General features: G+C 48.3%; 1 long non-coding RNA gene across 1 annotated transcript; it reads left to right on the plus strand.

Moving 5' to 3' along the window:
- The first annotated feature begins 272 nt into the window (after window positions 1-272).
- LOC129528104 (uncharacterized) lies at window positions 273-26,722 on the plus strand. Its single transcript, XR_008673316.2, has 4 exons — window positions 273-3,313; window positions 4,697-4,848; window positions 5,444-5,608; window positions 23,021-26,722. It is a non-coding gene; the product is annotated as an uncharacterized lncRNA (long non-coding RNA).
- The last annotated feature ends 896 nt before the right edge of the window (window positions 26,723-27,618 follow it).

The following is a 27,618-nucleotide window of genomic DNA, read 5'->3' on the forward strand; positions in this document are numbered from 1 at the left end:
CGTGCCGTCACCTGTCACTGCGTTAACATCATTCCCTCGTGTGTACAGCCAGGTGCTACCAAGAGCCCGTGGGAGGCACCCCGACTTCCGCTGTAACTGCAGTGTTTCTCCGACCCCAGCACCTTGGCTAGTGCAGAGCACTGCCCAAGAAACATACATTGAATGAATCAAATTGTGAGAAAATCACATTTCATTCTCATTAATAGTGCTTAAAGGAACAATGTTGGGAACCTGCATGTTGGGTTCATTTTATTTTATTTTTCTTTGCCCCATTTTCTCCAGTTTCCTGGACTGCTATATGGAGACAAAAGAAATGGAAGGAAAATGTGGTGAGTGGAAATTTTCCAGAGGGAACATACTCCGAATTTCCAGGCTGCAGAACTTTCAAGTTGAAGGCTCGTCTTTGAGCAGCTGGAGCCACAGGCTCCCACCCAGCGGACGCCCTGGGAGAGCACAGAGCTTTCTCTTGTCTTTTCATTGCGGAAATACTAAAGCTGAAAGCAAGCTCTTGGCTCAGCCTTCACTTCACTCGAAATCAAGATGGGAGGTGGAGTCCAATCCTCATGCACCTGTGAGCAGGGACAGAAACGCCCCCGGGAGAGGTGTGGTCAGACGTCAGCTCTGAGACCACCTGTGCACCCGCCGAGGCAGGTGTGAGGCGGGAGACTTGGAGAAGCAGAGCAGAGGGAACAGTCCAGGCCCAGCAGGCCTAGGCCTGAGAGACGACCGCGGAGGAGGGGCTCCGTCATGGGTTGTTCCCAAGCCCCCGCGTGGGGCCCGCGGTTTCCCTGCTTTCTAATCAGGCCGTGGGGACTGCAGTCCCCTGTAGGGCTCCCTTGGCAGCTGATGGGTGCTTGGACTGTAAATCACCAACATCAACCATCCAGGCCAAAATGTTAGACGGTACTGGGTATGGTGGAGAGTTCACAATGCATTTCTGAGAGTGATTTTCTTCTTTGTTTTTAACTTAACTTTGGTGGTTTTCTGCTGCCCAACAATTCAGACTATCTTCCGTAGTTATTTCCTGATACTGTAAAGATCCCAGAAGTTAAACGATGACTGCACCAGTGAGACCTGGCACAGGGGAGGGGATCTCACGCAACCTCAGGTCCAAAGTCACCGGGATCTCTGAGATCAAATTCTGAGCGCCAGTCAGTCCTCTGTGGCCTGTTGGGTCTGGGCATGGGCATCTCTGCATCTCCTTTGCCTCAAAAGTTTTAGACCCCAAGAGAGGCCCTGGGTCCAGGTCCCCAGAACGGGAGGCTCAGCCCCAGCCCTGCGTCACGTGAGGCCCCAGGATGACAGTCACCTCCTCCCTCAGTCTGTTCCCTGATGTGGAGGGTGCAGCGGTTCCCACATCTCGAGCTTGCTGTGAGGAAAACCGGGGGGGATGTGGTGAGGCCTTTATCCTAATACCGACTGTACTTCTTGTAGGAGTGTTTGGGTTTGAGAGAAAACACAGTTTGTGTGTCCAGAGGATTGCCTTTTCCTTCTATGGCTGCTCACCCCTCACCCCACCCAGCTCAAGCCTGAACACATGCCTGTGTCCACAGGTATCCGCAGGATCTGCCAACCCCAGAACTAGCTGTGAGAATGAGTCAGCAGGGCTGCCCTGGAGAAGCACCGAAACCAAGGCAGCTGAAATGACAGTAGCTCATCCTCAGCGTGCTGGAGGCTGGTGTCCAAGGTCAAGGGGTGGCCAGGCCGGTTCCTTCCGAGGCCTCTCTTCTGGGCTTGCAGATGGTGTCCTCTCCCTGTGTCCTCACAGGGCCGTCCCTCTGTGCATGTCTGTGTCCTTGTCTCCTTATTAAGACACCAGACCTAGCAAATCGGGGCCACCCCAATGACCTCATTTTACCTTAATCATCTCTTTAAAAGTTTCTATGTAGAAATGCAGCCACCTTGGGGGCGCTGGGAGTTAGGACGTCAACATATGCATTTGGGAGACACAGTGAGCCCATGACAATGAGTAGTTCTGAGCGTGGTGTGTGCAGCCGGCCCTGAGACCGTGCGCCCCAGGAATGCAGTGTTTGCACACAGGTTCCCTCCTCTCGTGCTCCCCTGCTCTGTTGGATGAAGCCGTCAGTCTGACACAGGTCACAGGCATTGTAAGGCCTCCAGAGCCCTGGGACACAGGCGCAGGCTTTTGTATGCACCGTAGCTGTGTTCTTAAATGTCTTCATGCAGGTCCTCAGGTTCCGGCCCTCCCCACACGCCGCGGCTGGCAGAACAGCGGAGGAGCGCTCAGGCACGAACAGAGTCAGGGTCAGCGCGCTGGTCCTCGGAACCACTCCGGGTGAGTTCAGATTGATTTTCCTCTCCCAGCCAAGGCCAGCTCTAAAGTTGTATGGCTGCATGATTCCCCAAGAGTGCCTCCTGACGGGCCCTGTCTCTCTCCACCATCCAAACAAACCCGTACACCTAGGAATTCGCGTGGGCGTGTAGAGGAAGGCAGGGCTCTAGGGGGCAAGGTGGGCCTTCCTCCTTGAACACTCCCTCACCCTCAACCGCGGGAAAGAAATGCAGGGTCCTCGCGTGCTGCTGGGCTGCAGCTCTCAGGTAGGGGCTGGCTTTCTGGAGATGGTGGGCTCTGTCCCTGACGGAGCTGCAATGCCGGTGAGCCTGTCAGGCCCCAAGAAGAGCAAGGCGGGAGGGCCACCTGCCAAGCTTGGGCCAAAGCCAGAAGGAGCCTAAACACCAAAGTGCCATTAACCTCAAATTGGGGGAAGGGCTTCCGACCTTGTGTTCTGTTGGAGATGGAAGTCATGCCCGGGACGCAGGGCTGAGGGCAAGGGGGAAGCCGGGGTATACCAGGAGAGGAGAGGAGAGGAAGGGAGAGGAGGGGAGGGGAGGGGAGGGGAGGGGAGAGAGCCTGCTCTGCCTCCTTTATCTTCCATGTGGCAAGGCTGCGTCTCCCACCCACAGTGGACGGCCCTGATGGCCTTGGCCAGCTCAGCTCTCGGTTTCTTGCTGGCGGCTCTGGGAGGAGCTGCAGCAGGCGGGGAAATGCAGCGTCTCAAGATACAGAGGAACCTCCCAGCACAGCCCGAGCCTCGTCACCGCCCCTGTCCCTCTCAACTTTAGAGTTGGCCTTGCCATCAGAGAGGAAAATCAACCTGAACTAACCCGGAACGGCTTTGAGGACCAGCAGGCTGACCCTGACTCGGTCTGAACCCGAGCACTCCTCCGCTGCTCTGCCAGCCCGGGCCTGCTGGGAGGGCTGGTGCATGAAGATGTTTAACAACACAGCCGGCGAGCACGCGGAAGCCTGCGCCTGTGTCCCGGGATCCTGAGGCCGTCCGAGGTCTGTTAGGTAAGCAGATCAGGGAGGAGCTGCCGGGAACCATACAGACCGGGGACCACGCAGACCGGGGACCACGCAGACTTTGCTCCTCCCTCCCCGGCAGCAGGAGGTCCCTCTGAGCGCCGCCCCTGAAGTGTAGAACCCGGTGGGCTGCCTTCCAAGGTCCCTCGGCTGTGGTGCAAATGGGGCATACACAGTGGGGACTCTGCGCCCCAGACAGCTTTCTCAGGCCTTGGGGGACCGGCTCATGATGAGTTTGAGGCTTCTTTTGATCCTTGCCGCCCGTCTGTGAGTAGTAAACCCGCATCACGCAGCTTGTTGTGAGTTTATTCTCTCACTGGGCTCAGGTGTTGCTCACCCTGCTGCCGGGATGCCATGGGCAGAGCTGCCTGCTCCTGCTTCTAGCGGGTGGCCCAGTGACACTGTGTGCTTCCTCCATGCCGCAGGAGTCCTCCCTGGGCCTGGCAACAGTGAGCCTGCATCACATGCACCTTTTTCAGTCCTGACTCAATCCACACCCCTCAGAGGGGCCTAAGGATAAAGGTGGCCTGTGCATAATTGTCTGCCCACGGCTTTCATGTTGGAGTGACACTGGTGCAGTCGCGAGACGGCCAGTGGTGCAGGGCAGGCATGGCCGAGGAGCAGGGCCTGGACAGACCTAGTGGTGCAGGGCAGGCATGGCCGAGGAGCAGGGCCTAGACAGACCCAGTGGTGCAGGGTTGGCATGGCCGAGGAGCGCGGCTGGGGCAGACCCAGTGGTGCAGGGCGGGCATTGCTGAGGAGCAGGGCCTGGACAGACCCAGTGGTACAGGGTGGGCATGGCCGAGGAGCAGGGCCTGGGCAGACCCAGTGGTGCAGGGCGGGCATGGCCGAGGAGCAGGGCCTGGACAGACCCAGTGGTGCAGGGCGGGCATGGCCGAGGAGCAGGGCCACCGACAGACCTGGACGGGCCCCGTCCTCACCACTTCTGCAAAGAAGCTCCTCACACAAGCTCATTGGTGGGGTTACTGTGGTTCACACCCAAGCCACACTCTGGTGGCCTCTCTGCCACATTTGGAATTAGCTATGGGTGAGTTACTTAATCAAGCAGGCATTGAACTGGCTTGGGCCTGGCTTAGGCTCACTCTCCTCCAGGGTCTACAGCTGCCTACTGCGGCCCCACCAGCCCCATGGCTCCCGAGCCTGCCAAATGTGGCCATTTGAACTAAGGGTGCTAAGGTTCCAAAGACTGTACAAAAAATAAATCAATAAAATAAGAAGAAGAATGTGAAATAGCTCAGTAACAACTGCATATTAGTACATGTTGAGTGATCATATTTTGGAGATTATGAGTTAAAAAGGATACATCATTAAAATTAATTTCACCTGTTTCTTCTCACAAACCATGCACAGGTGGCTCGTATTACATTTCTGCAGTGTCAGGCGGGGTCTATAAATCTCTGGATAGAGGAAGCCCTTTCACGCAGTAAAGAGACGCGCTGGGCCTGGTCACCATGGGAGAACCACACTATGCCTGCCAGCCTGGTGCCCAGCAGGCAAACCAGGTGAGCTGTGTGATTCCAACCTGACGCCACCCAGAGGGGGTGTGGGAGGGAGAGACGGGAAGAGGGGTGGAACGAAGGAGGGAGGGAAGGAGAGGGGGAGACAGGGAGAGAGAAGGAGGGAAGGAGAAAGAGGGAGAGGGAGAGGAGGGGAAAGGGAGAGAGGAAGGGAGGAGAAGAGAGAGGAGAGAGAGGGAGTGAGGAATAGAGAAAGGAGGAGGGAGAGAGAGACAGAGGAAGAGACAGAGGCAGGGAGGGAGAGCGGGAGGAAGGGAGGGAGGGAAGGAGAGGGAAGGCGAGGCTGGACAGAACTCCTCCGGTCACCAGCACGAGTTTCCCAAACATTCTGTTTCCTTCCTCTAGTTCTGATGGGCCTAGCGCAGTGTGCCATTGGGAGGGGGCAAGGAACACAGGCGTATGTCACTTTATCTTAACATAATTCTCTAGGGGGTAAATTAAAATGGGAGGGGAAAAGGCAGAGATGAGGGGAGCCATGGCACCCTGTCTGGGGGATCTGAGCTGCACGTCTGTCCAGGGCTGAGCCCCACGGGACCCGGGAAGGGCCTGCTCTTTTGAGATGACACACTCATCCCATTAGGTGGTAACGAGACCAACATGGACTTCCCTCCATGTGGCATGTCAGCACAACATGAAGAAATGAAGATATGGATTTGAGGTGTCTGTGGCGGAGGACGTTGGCGTGACTGTTGAAGGCCAGTGCCTGCGTGGCACGTGTGGTCCTGCCTCGCACTTCTGATGCTAGGTGAGTGATGAGGGATTTATTTACATATGAGCACAGGTGGCTTAATCACTCCCAGAACATCTTAATTCAAAAAGAAATGGTGGGGGGAGGGAGAGCATTGGGAGATATACCTAATGCTAGATGACGAGTTAGTGGGTGCAGCACACCAACATGGCACATGTATACATAGGTAACTAACCTGCACATTGTGCACATGTACCCTAAAACTTAAAGTATAATAATAATAAATAAAATAAAAATAAAATAAAAGGCAGTTTCTGCCTAAACCAATAAACAAACTTAATACAAGAGATGCCAATTAGGTTAAAGTTATAAAGGTTCTAAAAGGTTAAAGTTAGAAAGGCTCATCCAATATAAGTCATTTAAAAACAGCAAATAAGTAAAGAATTACAAAACCAGGACATAAAAGTTGATAAAAATTAGTGTCAAAAGAGTTAGAATAAAAGTTGATTAAGCATGATATAAAGTTTCAATAATAAAACTACCAATATTCAATTTAAATGGAACCATAAAAATGGATATTAGAAATCTGAAATTTTCTATTATGATATGATCTTTCATGTTATCGAGAACTGAATCAAGCACAACTAAAAATCAGTTTTTACTCTCAAAAAAAAAAGAAAAAGAAAATGGCAGCTAAGTATAGGACTCACACCTATAATCCCAGCACTTCAGGAGGCCAAGGTGGGAGGATTACTTGAGCCTAGGAGTTCCCTGCTAGACTGGGAAACATAGTGAGACCTCATCTCTACAAAAAAATTGCAAATTAGCCAGTAAGTATTCTGCAAATAGATTCCTTTAAAATTAAAAATATAAAGATAAAAAAGTCTGCTGGATGTGGTGGTACACACCTGTAGTCTCAGCTACTTGGGAGGCTGAGGCAGGAGGCTGTCTTGAGCTCAGGGTATTGAGGCTGCAGTGAGCCACGATTGCACCAATGCACTGCAGCCTGAGCAACATAGCAAGACCCTGTCTCAAAAAAGAGAGAAAAAATGGTTAATGTTGTGCACAGGTAGGCAAGGGCACAGGTGATCCTCGGAGGGTACTGCCCTTTGAGACATAGTGGCAGCCGCACAGGTAGGCAAGGGCACAGGTGATCCTCGGAGAGTACTGCCCTTTGAGACATAGTGGCAGCCGCACAGGTAGGCAAGGGCACAGGTGATCCTCTGAGGGTACTGCCCTTTGGAATATAGTGGCAGCCGCAGCTGCACACCCATGCAAGGCTGTGGCATGGGCTGTGTGTGCATTTCTAATAACGACAAACAGAAATAAACCCCAATCTCTTGCCCTTTGAATACAGCTCTTTTTGGTTAGAGGGAACTATTTCCACTCTTTCTATAATTCCATCTTCCTAATAATGCTTCTTATGTTAATCAATTTGACTTAAAATTACAGTGGCTTGTGAGCCTGGAGTGGGCACAGTTCTGCTCCAGGCTTTACCTGCTCTCCCTGGCAGTTACATGTTGACACGGAAGGATCTGCTATGTTCTCAAGCAAACCGTTTCTTATTTTGCAATTATAACTGCCCTACTCACTGCATGTTGTCTTTGGTGGTTCTATAATTAAAGAGCAGAGAATTTTTCTTCCCCTCACTGCACAAGGTGAAAAATGTTAGTTATTTTCAGAGACCCAGCTGCTACAAGCATTAAAAATTACTTAAAACATAAATGTATGGCATTGTGATCACAATGGATTGTGTTGTTGTAAATGAATTACCCTGTAAATTGCTGTTTAAAATTAAAATATAGCTTATGAGGAATGGCAGGAAAGTAATACAGAAGGAAATACGGTTTCATATAATTGTCTCCAAAAGCCTGTCCCTGACAGAAGTGATGGCAAAGGAAGTGCCAGAAGCAGCTACCCCCGCCTGGCAAAGTTAAAGTCTGCTGGCCCCCGCGACATGCTTCTTTCCTTGTATCTCCCCGAAGACCTCCCCACCTCCCACAGGTCCTGAGCCTGTATTGAGGGTCTGCACTGTGCTTGCTCCAAGGTGGCTAGCAGGTGCATAAAGATGAGTGAGCACTGCCCTCCCTCAGACAGCATGGGGCTCATGGGGAGCCAGGCACCGTGCAGACAGGCAGGAGGAAGGGGCCGTGGTGAAGATGCCTCGGGGTCTTATTTGGGCAGCCGAGGTGGAAGCGATAATATGCCAGTACACACGAAAGAGATGATTGGTTGATTTAACTTGACTGATTGATCTATGCCAGCAGATTGTTGAAACTCACAGGAATTTAGAAGCTTGGCGTTGGGAGGAGCCTCTGGGAGGTGAAATGCCCCCACCAGCTTTCTCAAGCATTCGCGGGAGATGGTAGTCTGTTCTCTACTTGGACGCTTCCAGAGGTGGAAAATTTGCCACTTTGTGACACATCCACTGTCTGTGGGGGCAAATTCAAGCCTTCTCCCAACCCAACAACCCGAAGGTCATGTATTCGATTTGGATATGTTAACTTGGAAATCCCTGATGACTCCCAAGAGAAGGCTCACAGCAAGTGGAGGAGGCAGGGGCTGACGGAAGCTGCTGGCCATGCTCAGAATGGCCTTGGCACATGGGGACCAGGGGAATCACAGGAACAAGTTTGACTCTCATGGAGGGCTTTTATAAAATGGGGGTTTGATTTAAAAGGCAATGCAGCATGTTTGGAGGGTTGTGAGCAATGGAGTAAACTAATGCTGGAAGTATTTATGAAGATTGATTTATCAAAAGGAGGATGAACTGGAGAGAGAGAGACAGTGGCCTCCCAGGCACTCCCGCGGATCCTGACTCTCATGTTCAATAGAGACCTGGAGGCAATCTATTCCACCATTGGATAAGCAAAGGGCTCCACACAAGATTCCTACCAAGAGCCTGCACAGATGCTCCAGCTGCAGTGGCCTCCCCTGATCTGAGCATCACTTGCTGGCCACCTAGGCATTCTCCAGCCCAAACACCCCAGCGTCTTGTCCTCCTTTGACAGCATCTCCTGGTCCTTCCGTATCCTGCCACATCCTGCTCCTGCTGCTTCATCACACATCGGTCCAGAAGTTTAGATGTAATCATAGAAAAAAATTTCATTAATTCCACATTTCTCTGACATCTATATGGCAGCTCATCAGTGTCAGGTGTTACATGAGGCACCAAAGGTGCTGAGGAAAACAAGCAGTTCTTGCTCAAAAGAAGTCTCAGCTGAATGGAGGGAGTTGGACAAGTGAAAACATCCATGGGAAAAAGACCATATCAGTCATGGTCCAAGTCTGTACAGGGGTGCTGGGTCTGCAGTTGAAAGACCTGTCCAGGGTGAGAGGTATTGTTCCCACAGCCTAATAGCGAAAGGACCCTTCCATGTAGTCGTGAACAATGCATAGGCTTGACCCAGAAGACAAGGACATCAAAGTCTTTCCAGCAAGGGAGGCTGAGCTTCTGAACTTAGAGACTAGACATGCGGGACATAAGCAGTAAAGTGCCCAGAAGAAAGGAGGAACCACTCTTAAATACATGGTGGCAATTCTTGCTCTGAACTTGAAAGAAAGGAGAGTGGATGCAGAAATGAAAAACAATGTTGGTCTGTCTAGCACATTTGGGGGGATTAAGGGAGTTCCCATTTTTACCCTAAATGTTCTCTGAATTTTTTTTTACCCTAAGGAATAGAAGTAGTAAAGTAGAGAATTCAGGAAGAACACAGGATGAAATAACTGTCTCTCATTATTTTTTATTCACATGTGATGCAAGTGAGACGCATTGTTGAGTTTAACATGATAAAGACTCTGGGATAGATTGTGCTAGGAAGAAAAAACATATTTCTAATAGCACTGGTAAGTTGAAGAGTATAGCAATGGTGATATTTTTAGAGGGTGAGAAAACCACTTCAAAGAAGATAATTTTGGCCTTTGTCTCATTGTTTACATTTGTCTGAATTGTTTTCTTCTTTAATATGAAACTGAAAACTTCTTGAAAGATAGTTTTTCTGGGTATATGAATAAAGGTTTACATTACTTAGTGTCGGCACTGCAAAGATGTAATTCCGTTGACTCCTTGTTTCCATATTGAGGATGGAGAAGTCAGCTGTCAGTCTAATTGCAGTAGTTCTTTAATTTCTTTAATCAAATGACTTTATTCTGTTAATCCATTATCAATCTTTAATGAGTTCTTTATCTTTTCTCCAGATACTTTTCAGATCTTCTATTTATCCTTAAATTTCACTATATTGCATTTAGGTGCAGATTCCTTTTTATGTATCTTGTTTGAATTTGTGTTTCTGAATCTAAGCATCCATGTTTTTTATAAATTTTAGATAATTCTCAGCTATTAACTCTCTACATAGTTACTTTTCTTCGTTCTCTGAACTAGTTCCTTTGTGAACTCCAATAACATATTAGAACTTCTAACCCCATCTGTAATATCTTTCCAACTCTATATGACATTTTTGAAATGTCTGACTTTATGTTGTGTTCTGAGTAATTTTTCAGCATTATCTTCTAGTCCACTTATTCTCTCTTTTTCTGTGTCATCTCTTCTATTTAACTCATTTATCAAGTTGTGTTTTGTTTTTTGTTTTTTTTTTAGATGGAGTCTTGCTCTGTCACCCAGGCTGCAGTGCAGTGGCACAATCTTGGCTCACTGCAACCTCTGCATCCTAGGTTCATGTAATTCTCCTGCCTTGGCCTCCTGAGTAGCTGAGATTATAGGCACCTGCCACCATGCCCAGCTAACTTTTGTATTTTTAGTAGAGATGGGGCTTCACCATGTTTCTCAGGCTGGTCTCAAACTCCTGACCTCAAATGATCAGCCAACCTTGGCCTTCTAAAGTGCTGAGATTACAGACATGAGCCACCATGCCCAGCCTATCAAAGTTTTCTTTCTACTGTTATATTTTTACATTTACAGAAGCATTTGTAATTATTCTGTTTGCAACATACATGGTCATTTTCAGATTTTTGCCTATTAAAATAATTTTTTTATTATAGTGTTTCATATTGTAGCACCTTTCCTAAGGTATAATTGACACATGATAAATTGCAAATATTTAAGTGTATTATTTGACACATTTTGGCATATATATACGACCATGAAACCATTATTACAATCAGGATAATGAACATATCCTCTGTTTGTTTATGCATTCACTTAATGATGAACATTTGGTTGGTTTACCATTTGGGGATACTACAAATAAAGTTCCTATAAACATTTAAGTGGAAAAGTCTTAGTGAGAAAACATAAGCTTTCATTTCTCTTGAGTAAATACCTAGGAGGGGAAGGCTGGAATACATGTTAGGAGTGTGGTCAACTTTTTTTTTCTTTCTTTTTTTTCTTTTTTCTTTTTTTTTGAGACAGAGTCTTCCTCTGTTGCCCAGGCTGGAATACAATGGTGCTATCTCAGCTTACTGCAACCTCCGCCTCCTGGGCTCAAGCAATTCTCCTGCCTCAGCCTCCCATGTAGCTGGGACTACAGACACCTGCCACCACACCTGGCTAATTTTTGTATTTTTAGTAGAGATGAGGTTTTACTATATTGGCCAGGCCGGTCTCGAACTCCTGACCTCAGGTGATCCACCTTCTTCAGCCTCCCAAAGTGCTGGGATTACAGGCATGAGCCACCGTGCCTGGCCATCAACTTTTAAATAAACTGCCACACTGTTTTCTATAGTGGCTTCACTGGTGAATCCTACCAAACATTTAGGGAAGAAATTATACTATTTCTGTTAGAAATGCAAAATGTTTGTTCTTCAGTGCTGCAAGGAAAAATTAGCATTTAGACAAAAAGTTTTTTTAGTGAGGTAACTTTTATTTTTTGCAGTAAGAGTGCCCTTTGCAGATGGAATAATGGCAAGGGTACATATAGAATAAGGAGACATTAGAATATTTATTCCTAATTGAGGTCTTTATTGCTGTGTCCTGTCTCTGTTGACTGGAGCTAGACCTCATAATTTAAACTAAAACTCGATTGGCTAATAATTAAATACTTTTTAAAAATAGGTATAAATGTTATAACATTTCTAAATAAGGAAGGGGCATAGGCTGTGAGTTGGGACATGCCTATGAGCACGTCCAACACAAATATCTTGGTTAAGGTACAAGGACATAGAATGTACTATGTGCCTATGTGCATGTCTAACAGCTACATAGGATAGGGCTTAACAAAGAGTTATTAGCACAAAGCAAGGAGGCTTGAAAGAAGTTAGTTTTAAAAAGAAACTATTATTTCTAACACTTATGATTTATTCTTAAATTTTGAGGGGGAAAGTGTTTACTTTCTACAATTTCTACACAAACTCTTTCATAAAATTGAAGACAGAATTTTTTTCCCAATTCATTTTTAAAGTATTACCCCAATACCAAAACCACACAGTCTTAAAAGTACAGAAAAAAAATAAAAATAAAAAACTCTCATTAATATGGATGTACAACTTCTGAACAAAATTCTAGCAAATTCTATCCAGTTGTGTACAACAAGGATAATACATCATGACTAGGTTCATGCCCATATTACAACACTGACTTAACATTAAAACCCCAGCAAGGGGCCAGGCACGGTGGCTCACTTTGGGAAACCGAGGCAGGTGGATCACCTGAGGTCACGAGTTCGAGACCAGTCTGTCCAACATGGTGAAACCCTGTCTCTACTAAAATTACAAAAATTAGTGGGGCGTGATGGTGGGCACCTGTAATCCCAGCTACTAGGGAGGCTGAGACAGGAGAATCACTTGAACCCGGGAGGCGGAGGTTGCAGTGAGCCAAGACTATGCCATTGCACTCCAGCCTGGGTGACAACAGTAAAATATTGTCTCAAAAAAAAAAATTAGCCAGGCATGGTGGCAGGCACCTGTAATCCCAGCTACTCAGGAGGCTGAGGCAGGAGAATCGCTTGAACCCAGAGGCTGTAGTGAGCCGAGATCACACCACTGCACTCCAGCCTGGGCAACAGAGTGAGACCCTGTCAAAAAAAAAAAACAGCAATGTAATTAACCATATTAATAAAACAACTTCAACAAGTGAATTTTGCGGAATGATTCAATTCAGTCTATAACAGGATGCCAAATATTGAGAATCATACTTTGCTGGGTGATGGATATTTTTGTACTTCTATACATATTCTTATTTTTTTAAAATTATACTTTAAGTTTTAGGGTACATGTGCACATTGTGCAGGTTAGTTACATATGTATACATGTGCCATGCTGGTGCGCTGCACCCACTAACTCGTCATCTAGCATTAGGTATATCTCCTAATGCTATCCCTCCCGCCTCCCCCCACCCCACAACAGTCCCCAGAGTGTGATGTTCCCCTTCCTGTGTCCATGTGTTCTCATTGTTCAATTCCCACCTATGAGTGAGAATATGTGGTGTTTGGTTTTTTGTTTTTGTGATAGTTTACTGAGAATGATGATTTCCAATTTCATCCATGTCCCTACAAAGGACATGAACTCATCATTTTTTATGGCTGCATAGCATTCCAGGGTGTATATGTGCCACATTTTCTTAATCCAGTCTATCATTGTTGGACATTTCAGTTGGTTCCAAGTCTTTGCTATTGTGAATAATGCCGCAATAAACATACGTGTGCATGTGTCTTTATAGCAGCATGATTTATAGTCCTTTGGGTATATACCCAGTAATGGGATGGCTGGGTCAAATGGTATTTCTAGTTCTAGATCCCTGAGGAGTCGCCACACTGACTTCCACAATGGTTGAACTAGTTTACAGTCCCACCAACAGTGTAAAAGTGTTCCTATTTCTCCACATCCTCTCCAGCACCTGTTGTTTCCTGACTTTTTAATGATTGCCATTCTAACTGGTGTGAGATGGTATCTCATTGTGGTTTTGATTTGCATTTCTCTGATGGCCAGTGATGATGAGCATTTTTTCATGTGTTTTTTGGCTGCATAAATGTCTTCCTTTGAGAAGTGTCTGTTCATGTCCTTTGCCCACTTTTGGATGGGGTTGTTTGTTTTTTTCTTGTAAATTTGTTTGAGTTCATTGTAGATTCTGGATATTAGCCCTTTGTCAGATGAGTAGGTTGCGAAAATTTTCTCCCATTTTGTAGGTTGCCTGTTCACTCTGATGGTAGTTTCTTTTGCTGTGCAGAAGCTCTTGAGTTTAATTAGATCCCATTTGTCAATTTTGGCTTTTGTTGCCATTGCTTTTGGTGTTTTAGACATGAAGTCCTTGCCCATGCCTATGTCCTGAATGGTATTGCCTAGGTTTTCTTCTAGGGTTTTTATGGTTTTAGGTCTAACATTTAAGTCTTTAATCCATCTTGAATTGATTTTTGTATAAGGTGTAAGGAAGGGATCCAGTTTCAGCTTTCTACATATGGCTAGCCAGTTTTCCCAGCACTATTTATTAAATAGGGAATCCTTTCCCCATTGCTTGTTTTTCTCAGGTTTGTCAAAGATCAGATAGTTGTAGATATGCGGTGTTATTTCTGAGGGCTCTGTTCTGTTCCATTGATCTATATCTCTGTTTTGGTACCAGTACCATGCTGTTTTGGTTACTGTAGCCTTGTAGTATAGTTTGAAGTCAGGTAGCATGATGCCTCCAGCTTTGTTCTTTTGGCTTAGGATTGACTTGGTGATGCGGGCTCTTTTTTGGTTCCATATGAACTTTAAAGTAGTTTTTTCCAATTCTGTGAAGAAAGGCATTGGTAGCTTGATGGGGATGGCATTGAATCTGTAAATTACCTTGGGCAGTATGGCCATTTTCATGATATTGATTCTTCCTACCCATGAGCATGGAATGTTCTTCCATTTGTTTGTATCCTCTTTTATTTCCTTGAGCAGTGGTTTGTAGTTCTCCTTGAAGAGGTCCTTCACATCCCTTGTAAGTTGGATTCCTGGGTATTTTATTCTCTTTGAAGCAATTGTGAATGGGAGTTCACTCATGATTTGGCTCTCTGTTTGTCTGTTGTTGGTGTGTAAGAATGCTTGTGATTTTTGTACATTGATTTTGTATCCTGAGACTGCTGAAGTTGCTTATCAGCTTAAGGAGATTTTGGGCTGAGAAAATGGGGTTTTCTAGATATACAATCATGTCGTCTGCAAACAGGGACAATTTGACTTCCTCTTTTCCTAACTGAATACCCTTCATTTCCGTCTCCTGCCTAATTGCCCTGGCCAGAACTTCCAACACTATGTTGAATAGGAGTGGTGAGAGAGGGCATCCCTGTCTTGTGCCAGTTTTCAAAGGGAATGCTTCCAGTTTTTGCCCATTCAGTATGATATTGGCTGTGGGTTTGTCATAGATAGCTCTTATTATTTTGAAATACGTCCCATCAATACCTAATTTATTGAGAGTTTTTAGCATGAAGGGTTGTTGAATTTTGTCAAAGGCTTTTTCTGCATCTATTGAGATAATCATGTGGTTTTTGTCTTTGGCTCTGTTTATGTGCTGGATTACATTTATTGATTTGTGTATATTGAACCAGCCTTGCATCCCAGGGATGAAGCCCACTTGATCATGGTGGATAAGCTTTTTGATGTGCTGCTGGATTCGTTTTGCCAGTATTTTATTGAGGATTTTTGCATCAATGTTCATCAAGGATATTGGTCTAAAATTCTCTTTTTTTGTTGTGTCTCTGCCTGGCTTTGGTATCAGAATGATGCTGGCCTCATAAAATGAGTTAGGGAGGATTCCCTCTTTTTCTATTGATTGGAATAGTTTCAGAAGGAATGGTACCAGTTCCTCCTTGTACCTCTGGTAGAATTCGGCTGTGAATCCATCTGGTCCTGGACTCTTTTTGGTTGGTAAGCTATTGATTATTGCCACAATTTCAGATCCTGTTATTGGTCTATTCAGAGATTCAATTTCTTCCTGGTTTAGTCTTGGGAGAGTGTATGTGTTGAGGAATTTATCCATTTCTTCTAGATTTTCTAGTTTATTTGCGTAGAGGTGTTTATAGTATTCTCTGATGGTAGTTTGTATTTCTGTGGGATCAGTGGTGATATCCCCCTTATCATTTTTTATTGCGTCTATTTGATTCTTCTCTCTTTTTTTCTTTATTAGTCTTGCTAGCAGTCTATCAATTTTGTTGATCCTTTCAAAAAACCAGCTCCTGGATTCATTAATTTTTTGAAGGGTTTTTTGTGTCTCTATTTCCTTCAGTTCTGCTCTGATTTTAGTTATTTCTTGCCTTCTGCTAGCTTTTGAATGTGTTTGCTCTTGCTTTTCTAGTTCTTTTAATTGTGATGTTAGGGTGTCAATTCTGAATCTTTCCTGCTTACTCTTGTGGGCATTTAGTGCTATAAATTTCCCTCTACACACTGCTTTGAATGTGTCCCAGAGATTCTGGTATGTTGTGTCTTTGTTCTCGTTGGTTTCAGAGAACATCTTTATTTCTGCCTTCATTTCGTTATGTACCCAGTAGTCATTCAGGAGCAGGTTGTTCAGTTTCCATGTAGTTGAGCGGTTTTGAGTGAGATTCTTAATCCTGAGTTCTAGTTTGATTGCACTGTGGTCTGAGAGATAGTTTGTTATAATTTCCGTTCTTTTACATTTGCTGAGGAGAGCTTTACTTCCAATTATGTGGTCAATTTTGGAATAGGTGTGGTGTGGTGCTGAAAAAAATGTATATTCTGTTGATTTGGGGTGGAGAGTTCTGTAGATGTCTATTAGGTCTGCTTGGTGCAGAGCTGAGTTCAATTCCTGGGTATCCTTGTTGACTTTCTGTCTCATTGATCTGTCTAATGTTGACAGTGGGGTGCTGAAGTCTCCCATTATTAATGTGTGGGAGTCTAAGTCTCTTTGTAGGTCGCTCAGGACTTGCTTTATGAATCTTGGTGCTCCTGTATTGGGTGCATATATATTTAGGATAGTTAGCTCTTCTTGTTGAATTGATCCCTTTACCATTATGTAATGGCCTTCTTTGTCTCTTTTGATCTTTGTTGGTTTAAAGTCTGTTTTATCAGAGACTAGGATTGCAACCCCTGCCTTTTTTTGTTTTCCATTTGCTTGGTAGATCTTCCTCCATCCTTTTATTTTGAGCCTATGTGTGTCTCTGCATGTGAGATGGGTTTCCTGAATACAGCACACTGATGGGTCTTGACTCTTTATCCAATTTGCCAGTCTGTGTCTTTTAATTGGAGCATTTAGTCCATTTACATTTAAAGTTAATATTGTTATGTGTGAATTTGATCCTGTCATTATGATGTTAGCTGGTTATTTTGCTCGTTAGTTGATGCAGTTTCTTCCTAGTCTCGATGGTCTTTACATTTTGGCATGATTTTGCAGTGGCTGGTACCGGTTGTTCCTTTCCATGTTTAGCGCTTCCTTCAGGAGCTCTTTTAGGGCAGGCCTGGTGGTGACAAAATCTCTCAGCATTTGCTTGTCTGTAAAGTATTTTATTTCTCCTTCACTTATGAAGCTTAGTTTGGCTGGATGTGAAATTCTGGGTTGAAAATTCTTTTCTTTAAGAATGTTGAATATTGGCCCCCACTCTCTTCTGGCTTGTAGGGTTTCTGCCGAGAGATCCACTGTTAGTCTGATGGGCTTCCCTTTGAGGGTAACCCGACCTTTCTCTCTGGCTGCCCTTCACATTTTTTCCTTCATTTCAGCTTTGGTGAATCTGACAATTACGTGTCTCGGAGTTGCTCTTCTCGAGGAGTATCTTTGTGGCGTTCTCTGTATTTCCTGAATCTGAACGTTGGCCTGCCTTGCTAGATTGGGGAAGTTCTCCTGGATAATATCCTGCAGAGTGTTTTCCAGCTTGGTTCCATTCTCCCCATCACTTTCAGGTACCCCAATCAGACGTAGATTTGGTCTTTTCACATAGTCCCATATTTCTTGGAGGCTTTGCTCATTTCTTTTTATTCTTTTTTCTCTAAACTTCCCTTCTCGCTTCATTTCATTCATTTCATCTTCCATTGCTGATACCCTTTCTTCCAGTTGATCGCATCAGCTCCTGAGGCTTCTGCATTCTTCACGTAGTTCTCGAGCCTTGGTTTTCAGCTCCATCAGCTCCTTTAAGCACTTCTCTGTATTGGTTATTCTAGTTATACATTCTTCTAAATTTTTTTCAAAGTTTTCAACTTCTTTGCCTTTGGTTTGAATGTCCTCCCATAGCTCAGAGTAATTTGATCGTCTGAAGCTTTCTTCTCTCAGCTCGTCAAAGTCATTCTCCATCCAGGTTTGTTCCGTTGCTGGTGAGGAGCTGCGTTCCTTTGGAGGAGGAGAGGCGCTCTGCTTTTTAGAGTTTCCAGTTTTTCTGTTCTGTTTTTTCCCCATCTTTGTTGTTTTATCTACTTTTGGTCTTTGATGATGGTGATGTACAGATGGGTTTTTGGTGTGGATGTCCTTTCTGTTTGTTAGTTTTCCTTCTAACAGACAGGACCCTCAGCTGCAGGTCTGTTGGAATACCCTGCCGTGTGAGGTGTCAGTGTGCTCCTGCTGGGGGGTGCCTCCCAGTTAGGCTGCTCAGGGGTCAGGGGTCAGGGACCCACTTGAGGAGGCAGCCTGCCCGTTCTCAGATCTCCAGCTGCGTGCTGGGAGAACCACTGCTCTCTTCAAAGCTGTCAGACAGGGACATTTAAGTCTGCAGACGTTACTGCTGTCTTTTTGTTTGTCTGTGCCCTGCCCCCAGAGGTGGAGCCTACAGAGGCAGGCAGGCCTCCTTGAGCTGTGGTGGGCTCCACCCAGTTCCAGCTTCCCGGCTGGAACCCAGTTCCAGGCTGCTTTGTTTACCTAATCAAGCCTGGGCAATGGCGGGCGCCCCTCCCCCAGCCTCGCTGCCGCCTTGCAGTTTGATCTCAGACTGCTGTGCTAGCAATCAGCGAGACTCCGTGGGCGTAGGACCCTCCGAGCCAGGTGCGGGATATAATCTCGTGGTGCGCCGTTTTTTAAGCCCGTCGGAAAAGCGCAGTATTCAGGTGGGAGTGACCCGATTTTCCAGGTGCCATCCGTCACCCCTTTCTTTGACTCGGAAAGGGAACTCCCTGACCCCTTGCGCTTCCCAAGTGAGGCAATGCCTCGCCCTGCTTTGGCTCACACATGGTGCACGCACCCACTGACCTGCGCCCACTGTCTGGCACTCCCTAGTGAGATGAACCCGGTACCTCAGTTGGAAATGCAGAAATCATCCGTCTTCTGCGTCGCTCACGCTGGGAGCTGTAGACCGGAGCTGTTCCTATTGGGCCATCTTGGCTCCTCCGATTCTATACATATTCTTGAGGGTTGTCCAAGGACAACGTTGAGTTTCTTTGAAACAAGATTGATCCTTTTGGATCTTGCTTTTAAGATTTGTTAGGCAGAATCTGAGAGGTGAGCAATTAAGGATGAGTTATTCTCCAGTACCGAGACAACACTCTCCTGTGTGCTCTACCCAATGCGTATTCAACTTTGCCTGGCAGGAGAGGCGGCCGGCCCGGTGTGAGTGCTGGGCATTGACCTCTACTCCTTCCTGGAACCTCCTTCCCATTTTGTGAGTCTTTCTCTCGTGCACCGAGCAGCACTCTGTGGCCTGCTCCACCCAGACCTGCTGTGGATTCCAGGAGCTCGCGCCCCACGTCTGTCTCTTTTCTGCAGGACTCTGTAGGGCAAACGTCACTTTCTCTCACCTCCACAGACTCTCGGCTCTGTCTCCTGCGTTCAGCCAGGCTGTGGGCCATGCCTGGGCTCCTCTGCCTGTGTCATGGCTCAGAGACTCTCTTCAGGCAGGAAGCTGGAGAGCGTCAGGGCTCAGCTCACTTGCATGTCATCTGTCATGGGTCACTGCCCTTTGCTACCCTATGTCCAGTGTCCTGAGAGCCATTAACAGGGGAGAGACAATTGTGGCCAGATGGGACACCGTGGGATGCCAATGTGTATGTGGTACCACTGGGGGTGCATATGTGTGTGTTTTTGCTCTGAGTGTGTGTAGTGTGTGTGTGTGTTATGTGTATGTTATATGTTGTGGAATGTCCAGGTGTGTGGCCTATGGTGTGGGAGGGCAACATTGCAGGGGTACTTTCTGTTCATGGGAGTGGCCAGGTGTGTGCTGCTCCTGAGAGTGGAGAATGTCCAGGCAGCAGGAAGTGCCTTCCCTCCTCCTCCCCTGTGGGTCCTGCCAGTGCTTAGCAGGGAGGAGATGGGGCTGTGATTGCCCGGTTACTTGCCTAGCTTTGGGTCGAGGCAGTCCTGAGCACAGTGCACTGGGCTGCTCCCACTGCCCAGTGCCCTGCTCAGCTCAAGTCCTTGTGCCCCCCCCTGTCTAGACAAAGCTGCCCCTGGGTGGGCTCCAAGTGGGGGCAGGGGCCGCCTGACAGTGGGGGACAGCAGTGGTTCCACTTGACTCAGCCTGTCTCTGCCTCTTCCTGATGAAAAGCAGCCACTCTGATATCCCACTTAAGTGCGGCTGCCATCTTCCAAGGAGAACGGGACAAGCAATTGGGTTGGAACAGCAGCAGGGGGCTGGCAAAGGGGGCTCTTTTGCTGAGTTTGAATTTCATGCCTGAAGTGCTCAGCAGAAACCACCCTTGTCCCTGTTTCATCAATCACATATGCTGCACCTCAGCATTCCAGGTGGTTAAGACCTGAGTGGAAAGTCCAGCCAGGCATTAACAAATTCATCTTCTCTGTGCGACTGCAAATTTTGGTTGTCCTTTTCTGATTGAGAGCTGGGAGATTAACCTGATTCTTCATTCCCACGAAGCTCCACAGAGAGACGCGCCATGCACATAAACACGACACACATAGCGAGTACCCAGTGCACAGACACACACGACACACACAACAGTGACCAATCACATAGATATGGGCACACAACACAGGCATGTAACACACACAGACGTGCCACCTGCACACAAGGCACACACACCACATAACACACATGGGCATTCCACAACACAACACACAACATACACATAACACACACACCGCACACACTCAGAGCAAAAACACACACCTGTGCACACACAGTTGTACCATGTACACATTGGCATCCCACACATGCACACTCACACACACACACACTTCTCGATCATGTATGCACAAAACATGGAAGGATGACAATAAAATGTGCAAACTTCGCATCTGGGAAACCCAGCTACAAGCATTAGCCCTCAAAATACCTTTGTTTTCCAAAATTATATGCCACCGTTTCTTTTACTACAAACATTTCTTCCTGGTAAAGAGGAGAAAATAACTTCAGAAGGTACTAGGCGCTCTGGGCTGAGCTGACCCGCCCCAAGATGGGAGCAGGGGTGTCCAGGAAGGCAACAGGCCCCTGGGCCCCTGTGTGCAGACTGCACGTCACCTATACCCCTGGGGAGTGGCAGCTGGCCACATGTGTGGAGAGGCCAGGCTCAGCCCCGCCGCCCCACGGCACCCAGAAAGCCAGGTTGCAGAGGCTGGCTCCCAGGAGCATGGCCCTCCCTGGGCCCTCGGAGTTAGCACACTGTCTCCAGAAACACCAGCCCCCTGTCCTGTAGCAGAGCGGTCTCTTGCGGGTCTCAGGCCTTCCAGCCTGACTGTCCACCTTTGCAGCCAGCTCCCCTCCCTTGCCGTCTGCTAGGGTGACCTCCCACATTGCAAGTGGACCATGTGGGAGCCCTCGGCCATTTGAGAGGTGGTGCTCAGTAAGAGGGCACGTCTTCACATCACTCTGAAAACTCATCGCATGGGAAATAAGGCCACATGTCTTCTCTCGCTGCCTGGTACAACACACGGCTTCACCAGTTTCAAACAATGTGTCCTGTGCTCTGAGCTTCACCTCAAGACCAACTGCACGGTGAGAAAAAGGAAGAGCCATTTGCTACGACACCGCGGACAGAGGAGAGGATGTGCAGCTGCCTTGTCAGTCCTTAGCCAGCGAACCTGCAGAAAAGCAGCACCTTCAGTCCAGGTGGGAGCTGGCACAGGCAGTCAGGGTGGGAGGGAGGCGCTGCCTGGACCTCTGAGCTCACACAGCCCCTCCCTCTGCAGAAAAGGTCTCCTGTGGCTTCATCTCTCACTGATGCTGAAGTACAGAGGGCTGTGCCCCAGGCCTCTCAGAGCACGTGGCTAACCCCAGTTGGGGCTGTCTCCCTCTTGCACACGTGGGCCCATTGAGGGCCAGTGCCCTGTGGCTCTCTCTGGGGTCCCTTGTTCCACAAGGCACGGTGGCAGAAACCAGTGTCCAAGACCTGCATTCCATAACTCCCCAGAGGGTCTTCCACGGCCTAGTGCTCAACTCTGCACTTATGAAATTATTAAAGTGAAGCAATGTGTGATTTTGCAAACCCACAGTTTCGAGGAGAGATTGAGTGATCTCTGTAGACAATTTCTTGGCAGTATCAGGGGAGAGATCGTCAGCATCAGAGAAACAGTCTGTCACCATCGAAAGGGATTCCCGCTCCTTCTCCACATCATGAGTTCTGCTAACAATGACTAAGCAATGGCAATCTGTAGTCAGCATTACAGGCTAAGATTATGAGCAGGGTTAGCCTGTGTTACACACTGCAAGACTGCAAAGGGGAATGACTGTGCGTCGTTTAAATCAATCGGGAATATGTAAAACACCTACTGAAACTGTTCATGGGACAAGGCAGGTATAAATAAATTGAATATGTAACCCAAATCATCAATTAAACGTACTGACCATTGATAAATGTCACTTCCTGGGAGACACTAGAAAGATCTAGAGAAAAATCTTTCTTATTGGCCACCGAATCAACACAAAGCAAGTGAGGCTGCACGATGCCATTCACCACTCAGTAAATACGTGTCCAGGGAAGGCGCCCGCGGAGGAAGCCCCCGACCCGTGGCTGATCTGGTTCTCTGGAGAGCTTACCTGTTTAGTGACCGGCCTTTGCCCCGGCCAGCGGATGAGGGGCTCTTACTGAGGCTCACTTCACATTTGCAGATGTTGGGGGGTGGTGGTTGGGATTTCTTGCTGTGCAAGTGTCTTCAACACAACTCCTTGTGTGGAACTTAATGTGGTTTTTTTTTTTTTTTTTTTTTTTTTTTTGAGATGGAGTCTCACTCTGTCACCCAGGCTGGAGTGCAGTGGTGCAATCTTGGCTCACTGCAAGCTCCACCTCCCGGGTTCACACCATTCTCCTGCCTCAGCCTCCCGAGTAGCTGGGACTACAGGCGCCTGCCACCACGCCCAACTGATTTTTTGTATTTTTCAGTAGAGACGGGGTTTCACCATGTTAGCCAGGATGGTGGAACTTATGTGTTAAAGAAACACTCACTACCCACCACCTACCCTAAAAAATAGAAAATCGCCAGGTACTTAGGCGTTCCCGCACGCCACTTTCTTCCACTGGAGCTAATGACTCTGAGCCTCCCAGAGGTTCTGCAGCATAACTGGGTTGTCTCAGCTTCTCTCACCCAGACCTAGAATTTCACTTTCTTGGTTCTGCTAAGTAAGTCTCCACTTCTCCTGCTTCCCAGCTTCTAAGGTCCTGTTCTGTTGTTATTGACTCTCTTGTCCTCTCCGTTACAGCAGGTCTGCCTTTTCATAAAAACTCTCTTTCCTGCAGTTTGGTGTTTCGGGGGGAATGAGATGGGACCCACCTGTGCAATCTGCACCTGACACCTGAAGCCCAGCGTAACTTCCCAAGGTGACAGCTTCAGGATTCATCAAAGCTGGAGCTGAGAAACCAGGAAGCCGGTTTACTCTGAAGAATTCTGAGGCCATGCAAAGTGTTTGTGAAAAGTGCAAAACAATTCCAGTGACTTCTATAGCATCAACACAGTCATTGCTGCAATATTAAAATTTCAAGTCTTTGAGCAACTAAACCCACAGGAGAAATATGAAATGTACACGTTGATCCAACAGCTGATTTGTAACTAAAGTCACTCTTGTAAGTTTAGGCAGGAAAGGAACTCTTTCTTTATGTCCACATTGGGACCATTCGAACACAGAAGCACCATCTTCAGATGCCGCAGTGCACAGCTGGACCGTCCCTGCCTTCCCAGTGTGGGGCCTTGAGAGGCATCCCAGTGGGTTCTGTGGGCCCCAACACACCAGGCAGAAGCCACCTCTCCTGGGCAGGGCCATCTATCCTGCCCCACACAAAGGAACTGACTCAGATCTGCAACAGAGGGGACACAGGGCATGTTCTGGAAAGGTGCCCAATGTGACCCCAGCTGGGGTCTGGAACTTACGGGGTCCAAAAAGAGTCACCACCCAGGGAGCGGTGAGTACACGGGGGACGGGCGGGGGGATTCTGGACACTCGCTGGGCATTCATTTAACTCATCACCGGCAGCTTGGAGACAAAGGAAGGAGGGCGGCCTTGCTGGGCCTGGGGAAGAGCTTCTGGGACACCATGCTGGCCAGAGAAACATGGCAGTGACACACGAAGAACCGTGAAAAAGGGCCCTCCTTCCCTGGCCCCACTTCTTCATGAAGCCCTCAGCGAGGTGCAAATCAGCCTGGAGAAGGCACCTGTGCCAGCAAGGCCTCGTCCCCTGCACCTGGTCAGCTCTGCGCAGTGGGGATTGGCAGCAAGCATTGCACCTTCAAGCATTGCACCTTCACGGGGCTGGGGCTGGATTGGCCCACAATCCCAGGATCTAGATGGAGGGTGGGCACCTGCTGGGAAGAGAATGGAGAAGGCAATGGGGCTCCCCCGGCCTCCCGCAGCATTCAGGGCCAAGGAATGGCTCTTTTCCAGCCAGGGCATGGGTAGAGGCCACCTGCGTTCACCTCAGAGTAAGCGAGGTTAGAAGGGGCTTCTTCCCATGACAGCTGAGTGAACGGGGGACCCCAGACATGCGAACACTCTGCTCCCTTCACATCCCAGGCACACCCCACACAAACTGGGCAAGTCTACTTTATAACAATAAATATGATTGTTTCTTCTTCGTGTCCACATTGGTGTCCATTGGCCACAGCTCAGGCTCACTTATTTTGTATGGGAAGCAACACGGATTCATTTTCTAAAGACTCAGCTCAGCTCAGCTGAGGGGGAAGCTCAGGTGCTCATCATTCAAGTCCATATGGCTTTTGCAGCCACCGCATCAGGCAATGCCATGGGCCCCCATGTAGATCTGCAGTCCCCACTAAGGAGGCAAAGACGCAGTGCCCTGACCATGGGGAGCTCATTCGGCCACAGCATTGGGGCTTCGGGGCTGCTCTAAGGAGGCCTAGACCGCGCCGTCCCCGCCTGTCCAGACCCAGACCTTGCAGATGCGCACAGTGCCAGCGTGCCAAGCCCCCGCACTCACAAGGCCAGTGCTCATGGCCGCACACCAAGTCCTTGCTGGCTGGCATTGCTGTTTCTGAACACACTGTCAGGAAGGCTCCCTAGGCAGTGTAGCCAGCTGCCTGGCTTGAAGCAACGGCCCGATGGGGAGAGCTTGGGCCACCTGCACCCTGTGCTTCTTGGCTGGGTGTCCAGGAAGATCATGGTGCTGGGCTGAGTCCTGCCACACACAGGCAGAACTGGTGTCCTTCGAGTTGTGAGGAACCCAAGTCACCGCCAGGAGGGTTGTGGAAGACGTTGGGAAGACCTGGGAGGGCTGCACTTTTGTGAGCACATGGAGCCCTGGGGATGGGCTGAGCTGGGCTCTGCAGACCCTGAGGGCCTGTGCACATGGGCAGGGCCCTGACAAAAGGGAGGCGGTGCAGCCTGGCTTCTGGAGGCTGAGGCAGCCATCGGGATTAGAGAGCACAGCAGTCACAGATGGTGACAGGACAGAGCAGGAGAGAAAGTGGGGCCAGGGACAAGGCTTCACAGGGAAGCCAGAGGCAGCCTCAGTTCCATGAGTGCCCGTGGGAAATGAGACTTTCTGGTTGAAATCATAGCACTTTAGGAAGGTCATTTAGCCATCCTGAAGTCATTTTGAGGAGGGGGTGATTATGAACCTGGACACTCTAGGGCACTTCCATGGTTAGCCTTGTAGGGAGTGCACAGATGTTACTGGAGTATGAGCCTTGGCTGCTGCAGAGCTCCCTGAACACCAGAGTTCTTCTTCCTTGATTGAGGCTGAGTCTCCAGTTGTGAAAATCGAATGTGTGCACTAAGTCTCTCTCATATTCTCTTTGGAAGTAGAGTGGAAGAGTTTGTGCAAAGAAAAACGTTGTCAAACACAATAATTGTGTGGATTTGCAATAGAAATGTTCCTTTTTGCCCCAGGTTGTGGGCCCATCTGCTCTATGTCTGCTTGCCCCTGTCAGTTTAGAGTCCTGGAGGTCTGTACAATAGTGGTTCATGTCATCGTGGGCTCTGCTGCCTTCCGATCATCACAGCAGGTTCCCAGCCCAGTCGCTGGATGGGGGAGGGTGGGGACATGATTGATAATTGAGATCCCAGAGGAGGCTTGGTTTCTAGAGCAAGCCCTCAAGTCCCCGTGGAGAACCCAGGAGCGGACCCATTGCAGTGCGCACGATGGGTCTGAAAAGGGCCTGGGTGGGGGATCCCTTGGGCCAGAAACACTTCTGGTTTCCCTGGAACAAAGGCCTTGCTGCTGGGCTCACAGACTGTCAATCAGAGAGTGGGAGGCGTCGGAGAGACCCGGCCCCTGAGAAACCAACAGCTGCGAAAAGGGAATCCCTGTTCCTACCCCGACACACAGAGAGGTGAGTCAGGGAATCACGGCCGCACTCAGCACAATCGACAATGACTCGGCAGCTCTCTCAGCTCAGGGGCTGTGTTTTCAACCACTCGGCTCTTTCTGACCTCCCGAGCTCCCGGCGTCTGTGCGCGCCTGGAGGACTGCTCTTCCGCTGCCGTGTGGCCTTGAACTTTATAAATGATCCGCTCTCCAAAGGCTTTGACAGACCATTAGGATCGAAGAAATCGGACATCACTTCACCCTGTTGTCCAGTCCTGGGCACGCGTGTAACTTTCAATGACGCATCAGCACAATGGGTTCGAGCTCCCCATCGGGCTCCAGGCTTGAGTTCAGAGCTCAATGCTAGCGTGGCTTGACCAGAAAGCTCTCAGCGTGGCAGTCAGGCCCCTAAGCAGCCACATCCTTCCATTCTGAGTGAGTGTGAGCCGTGCCCGGGAGTCGCTGAGGGGCTGTGGGCTGGTTTAGGTGCGTCAGGACTCACCCGGCCCCAGACGGCCCGGTCACAGACCCCATGGCAGATACGAATAGCAGCGGACGATTTTCATTGCTCAGGTCCATTTCGGATGAATGAGAACGTCGCCTTCTGGTCTTCATCCACAAAGAGGCTCCCTTTGCATATTCATTTAATGTTAAATTGATGGATTAAATTATACCAAGTTCAAAATCAATCCTGCATATATTCATTAGAAAGGACTAAATCCCCCAGTGGGGACAGAGCACAGAAAATGCATTTAGAGACACTGATAAGTCCAGGCCCATTATATGTCATTTTAAACAAAGAGCAGAAAAAAAGCCCTTTGGAGACGCTCTATCAGCTATTAAACAGAGATGCCGTGTGCTCTGGGAGATTGATGGCTGGTGTCTCCATCCTCCACACAGCTCTCCCTGGGCTGACGATAACAAGGGGACACTTCTCGTGTCTCTGTCGCAGTTCACAGGCAAACAGACGCCACAGCACTGGTCCTTCCTTTTGTCTTTCCCGGGGTGCAGTCAGTTCACAAGTGCCAAAGTGCCAGGCACAGAACTCCTGCCACGTGCCAGCACAGCAGGCCGACTCTGCGGTGTTGGAGACCACCTCTCCATCTCCTGAACCGGAGGCGAGTCCCCAGAGCCCAGGAGGGGCACACAGGGCCACGTCGGGAGAAGAGAGTGACCCCAGCCACCACTGCACTCTGGGTTTTCATGGGACGCGTTAGTTCTTGGTTATCAGCTCTGGTGGGGAAAACACTCCAGACAGGCCCTCCTGTGGTTTTTATTTCTCTTCAACCTTGTGGATTTTTCCACTGCCCCCCTTTAGCACTGCTCCCCTCCCCCCATCTTCCCAGGCTTCCTCCTACCCACGCTGATGGTAGCCAGAGGGAGCAGAAGATGCAGCCACGCTTAGGGCGATGAGCGGCCTTGGAGAGGGCAGGGCCAGCGGCCCTGGGGCATTTTCCATTTCTCCCACGTCCCAGCTTTCATCCCATAAATGTTCAGTGTCTCTCTACAAACACAAAGCTTTTACTTTTTACTTAGTCTACTAGTTGGCCCGAGTAACATTTATGAAGGAAACCCCA

This window comes from Gorilla gorilla, chromosome 19, assembly GCF_029281585.2.
Source record: "Gorilla gorilla gorilla isolate KB3781 chromosome 19, NHGRI_mGorGor1-v2.1_pri, whole genome shotgun sequence".
NCBI lineage: Eukaryota > Metazoa > Chordata > Mammalia > Primates > Hominidae > Gorilla > Gorilla gorilla.